Here is a 5,090-nt window from a genome sequence, read left to right as displayed (position 1 = left end):
GCAGTGCCCTGAGCTGGCACACAGGGACAGGGAGCAGACCAGACCCCCTGCAATCCTGGAGGAAATCGTCAGTGTCCTGTGCAGCCACTTGGGTGCTGCCAAGTCTGGGGGTCTGGCCCAGAGTCCCTCAGGGAGGCTGCGGGAGCCCATGGAAGAGCTGGATAAGCCTCTGTCCCATCCTTCAATGTCATCAGACCTGGCCAGTTGGGGAGGTCCCAGATGAGTGGAGGTGGCAGTGTGACAGCCATGCCTAAGAAGGGCCCAGGGAGGATGTGGGGAGCTGCAGGCCTGTCAGGCTGGTCTCAGGGCCCAGCAAGGTTCTGGAGCAGATGATGGTGAGGGGGATGACAGGGCCCAGAGAGGACAGCTGAGGGATCCGTGTCCCTCAGTGAGTGTGGGTTTAGGAAAGGCAGGTCCTGCCTGAGCAACTTGATGACCCTTGGGCTGTGGGTGGCCCGCCCCAGTCCTGAGGGGCAAGCAGGGCATGGAATCTCCCTGGATTTGGGCAAAGCCTTTGACTCCATCTCCCACAGCACAGTCCTGGAAAAGCCGTCAGGCCAGGGCTTGGGCAGGGGCGCTCTTTGCTGGGTTAAGGACTGTCAGGATGGCCGCGTGCAGAGTGGTGGGGAATGGTGCCGCATCCAGCGGTGTGTGGTCACGAGCTGTGTCCCCTGGGCCCAGTCCTGTTCAGTGTGTGTCCTGCGGGTGTGGGCAAGGGCATGCAGGGTACCCTCAGTAATAACTTTGTGATGACACCAATGTGGGTGGGAGTGTTGATTTTCTGGAGATTAGGACGGCTCTGGAGGCAGATGTAGCAAGGCTGGCTGGGTGGTGTGAGGCCAGCGGGGTGAGGTTCAAGAAGAGCAAGGCCTTGGTGCTGCCCTTGTGTCCCAAGAAGCCCCTGCTGTGGCCCAGGCTGGGGGCAGAGTGGCTGGGAATGTGCCCGGCAGGAAAGGCCTTGGGGTGCTGGCTGAGAGTAGCCAAATGTGAGCCGGTGTTTGCCCAAATTGGGGACGAGGAGAGTGGCATCCTGGGCTTCTGTGTCAGCACTAATGTGGCCACCAGGAGCAGGCCACAGTGTGACTGTCACTCTGTGTCGTACAATAGGGAGGAGTGCTGTGTGTAGATGTATGGCCCTGTTGAGATGGGATTAGCGAGAGATTTCTGTGCACAAATTAAAGTGCCAACGAGACCATTTATGGAAGTTAACAATGGGGATTTTATTGAACAAGATAGGTGGGGAAGAGAGATAGGGATGGGACAGAGGAGGGCGAGAAGGAAAGAGGGTGAAGAGTGAGGATGGTGCGCGGAAGATTGAGGGTGGGGTGACATGCGGAAGAGCAAGACTAGGGTGGGGAGAGGAGAGATCAAGCAGAGGTGAGTCCAAGATGCTTGATTCCAGCAGCATCCTCTCGGTCCATCCTGACCCTGCCTGTCTCTGCATTGGTCATCCCAGAGGTTCCTCTAAAGGTGAAGCCCTAGGGTAATTCATCAGGAGTTAGCAGCTTTCTCCAATTTATATATCAGGTATCCAGGGAGGTGTTTTCCTATTTGCCATGTGAAGAGAGAATGGGTTTGCCTTCATTTACCTGCAAGGCTGAGGCCCAAGTAGAAGTTGTCTGCTCCTAATGCAGCCTTGAAGGGAAGGGTGGCGATGCCCCTGGAAAATGTAGCCAGGCCTCGAGTCATCTCCTGTGGGATTCTACAAGGCAGCTGTCATCCTTGCTTAGCCAGCTCTCCCTGACCAGGCTGCCTTGCTGTTGGCTTGAGGGTGAGGGGCTGGGGCCGGCAGCAGGACCTACCTTGAGCAGGTGGTTGCCTTGGGTGCCATCCATCCATTCAGTGCATCAGGTGTTTTACTCTCCCTGGTGCGATTGTCTCTGGGAGCTGCGGCTGCCCCTGGGAGCTGAACATCTCCAGTATCTCCAGGGTGAGGCGGCATCTTTGGTGACCGTCCCGGTGCTGGCCCCGGGCTCACTGCTCCAGCTGCCCGCTGAGGCAGCTGAAGGAGAAAAGGCGGCGCAGAGCCCGCCGGGCCCTCTTGGCCATGGAGCGCCATCGCCGTGGGGCCGGGGGCTGCGGGACGGCCGCGCTGCCAGCGGGGCAGGCAGGAACGCTGTGTGCCAGGGGCTGGGCAGGCACCGGGCAAGGTCCTGCTGGCGGCTCATCCCCACAGGGCTTTTCCTGGGGAGGGGCAGCCCGGGCAAGGCCAGCCTCCATGCCTGCTGCGCCGGCCTCCTCCGCGGCATCGGCAGGCGAGGCGCAAACCGCGAACCCCTTTGGCTCTTCGGGCAGCACCTCGGGGAGAAGCTCGCTGGGTTCCTTGCCGCAGGGATCGCTCTCCTGAGAAGATGGTGCTGGCTCTTCCTCTTCTTCTTCCGGTGGGAGAGATAATGGGCTCTCAGGCTCGCTGTCCTTCTCTCCTGCTGCTGCTCTGCCAAGGGGCTTTCCTTCCTCCCAACTTTCCAGGAGCTTGGTTAGAAGAGCATCGCAGGAGGGTTCATGGCCAGAGGCAGTGCCCAGGTGTGCCAGCCGGTCAGGAGGTGCCGTCTCTGTGTCTGTCTCTCCCGCTGAGTTTTTCGTCAGGTCCAAAATGTTGCAGAGCCCCTGGGAGCCTGCAGCAAGTTCTGGGCCTACACTTGACACATCCTTGAAGACACATCCTTCTTTGTCTTGTGGATGAAGAAGCAAGGCCCTCTCTGGCTCTCTGTCCCTCTCTCCTGCCTCTTGTCTGTGAGGGAGCTCCTCTTGCTCCCAGTTTTCCAGGAGCTCCTTTACGAGAGCATCACTGGACAGCGAGTCCTGAGAGACAGGGCACAGCTCGGCCAACAAATGGTCAAGAGACACAAGCCCCGAGTGCTTTGGTGTCTCTCCTGCGGCATCTTTGGTCACGCAGAATGCCCTGTGCCTCTCCAAATGGGCTGCAGCAGGCTCCAGGATGGGGCTTGGTGGGTCCCTGAGGATGCTGCTGGACCTCATGGGGCTTTCTTTGTTCTCCAGGGAGGAGAAGATGGCTCTAAACATCTTGTCATAGACTTTATCTTCCAGTTCCTCCAGCTCCTCCCTCTTCTTACGCAAACGATTCACCAAAGCCTCCTCATCCCCTGGGCACAGCCGCTTGCACCGTGCAGTTGGCTTGGCTGGCTGAGGAATTCCCTGCGGCTTCTGGCGGGCTCTTAACCACTTGGGGCTTCCCAGGGTGGACCTGTTCTCCCGCAGATAGGGGCCCAGGCCTGCAAACAGGTCGCTGCAGGTTTTGCCCCCTTGCCCTGCCTGCACCTTGATGAGCTCCTCTGTCTCAGAGTGCTCCAGGTGCTTCCATGACGGCTGGGTGGCAGTGCAGGGTGGCACACCCCGTGCGGCTGGCACGGGTGGCAGGCCATGGCCCTGCCCTGCTGCTGGCCCATGCCATTTGTGCAGCAGTGGCTGGGCCTGACGGGGCCGCCCGTGGGCATTCGCCTCCTGCTGCTTCCACATCTTGATTGGTCCTTGCCAGAAACTGGCCAGAATGACCAAGAAGAGCTACTGCCTCCAGAGAAGCTGCTGCCTCCTCAGAGAGCTGCTCTCCTGGGAGTGGGCACTGCAGGGTGAGGTAGCCCCAAGATCTGCGACATGGACCCGTGTCACAATGGTCTCAGGGCATGATGCCACTGCGGGTCACAAAGGCCTGGTGGGCATGGCTGCCCATCGCCAGTCCCCGAGGCCTGGCGGTTTCCATGCTGATGTCCCTGGTCAGCAAGGCCTTCTTTAGGCTGTTGCCCCTTGATTTGCCTACGCTTGTTCTTCTCTCATTGACCTGTAGCTCTCTCGTTGTATGTTTTGTAATCTGCTCCTAAATATGCGCTAGTAAGCCCTGTGCCGTGCCAAAGTGTGATTCCCACCCAGCCCAGAATGTGTCCCAGTCTTGAACCCAGGCAGCAATATCATTGCATTGGCCAAAACATCTTTGATTTTCATCTGGTCACTTTTTTAAAAGAAAATAAATAGTCATTTTCGAAAAGTTTAGGAACACAGGAGCACCAAGGAAAATTGCCCTTCTGAAATCAATGTGGGGATGAGGGGAATGTGATCACAATGGATGAGTAAAAGCCTGAGGTACGGAATGCATTCTTTGCCTGGGCCTTCAACAGGCAGATGGGTTATTCCTAGGACAAGCAGTGCCCTGAGCTGGCACACAGGGACAGGGAGCAGACCAGACCCCCTGCAATCCTGGAGGAAATCGTCAGTGTCCTGTGCAGCCACTTGGGTGCTGCCAAGTCTGGGGGTCTGGCCCAGAGTCCCTCAGGGAGGCTGAGGGAGCCCATGGAAGAGCTGGATAAGCCTCTGTTCCATCCTTCAATGTCATCAGACCTGGCCAGTTGGGGAGGTCCCAGATGAGTGGAGGTGGCAGTGTGACAGCCATGCCTAAGAAGGGCCCAGGGAGGATGTGGGGAGCTGCAGGCCTGTCAGGCTGGTCTCAGGGCCCAGCAAGGTTCTGGAGCAGATGATGGTGAGGGGGATGACAGGGCCCAGAGAGGACAGCTGAGGGATCCGTGTCCCTCAGTGAGTGTGGGTTTAGGAAAGGCAGGTCCTGCCTGAGCAACCTGATGACCCTTGGGCTGTGGGTGGCCCGCCCCAGTCCTGAGGGGCAAGCAGGGCATGGAATCTCCCTGGATTTGGGCAAAGCCTTTGACTCCATCTCCCACAGCACAGTCCTGGAAAAGCCGTCAGGCCAGGGCTTGGGCAGGGGCGCTCTTTGCTGGGTTAAGGACTGTCAGGATGGCCGCGTGCGGAGTGGTGGGGAATGGTGCCGCATCCAGCGGTGTGTGGTCACGAGCTGTGTCCCCTGGGCCCAGTCCTGTTCAGTGTGTGTCCTGCGGGTGTGGGCAAGGGCATGCAGGGTACCCTCAGTAATAACTTTGTGATGACACCAATGTGGGTGGGAGTGCTGATTTTCTGGAGATTAGGAAGGCTCTACAGGGTGGCTGGGTAGTGTGAGGCATGTAGAATGAGGTTCAAGCAGAGCAAGGCCTTGGTGCTGCCCTTGTGTCCCAAGAAGCCCCTGCTGTGATCCAGGCTTGGGGCAGAGTGGCTGGGAATGTGCCCGGCAG

Source organism: Lonchura striata, chromosome 1, assembly GCF_046129695.1.
Source record: "Lonchura striata isolate bLonStr1 chromosome 1, bLonStr1.mat, whole genome shotgun sequence".
In the NCBI taxonomy this organism is placed as follows: Eukaryota; Metazoa; Chordata; class Aves; order Passeriformes; family Estrildidae; genus Lonchura; species Lonchura striata.
Note: the sequence above shows the minus strand (reverse complement) of the source record.